Raw genomic sequence first — 254 nt, forward strand, 5'->3', positions numbered from 1 at the left:
GGCCGGCCGGTACCGGCGCTTGCGGTTGCGTTTCCTCTGCAACGCGCTCCGAGCCGAGAAGGCGAAAGAGAAAGGAGAGCTAAAGATTGAAGATGAAAAAACAAAAAGAAAAGTACATGGCAAGGGCTGTCTTTTTGCCGTCACGCCTCCCCCGGCGTTACCACAAAACTCATTTAACTTAAAAAACTCCACACCGACAGTGACATAGAATCATAGAATTGTTTACGTTGGAAAAGACCTTTAAGATTGAGTCA

The sequence above is a fragment of the Aptenodytes forsteri genome, unplaced genomic scaffold, assembly GCF_000699145.1.
Source record: "Aptenodytes forsteri isolate BGI_AS27 unplaced genomic scaffold, ASM69914v1 Scaffold492, whole genome shotgun sequence".
NCBI lineage: Eukaryota > Metazoa > Chordata > Aves > Sphenisciformes > Spheniscidae > Aptenodytes > Aptenodytes forsteri.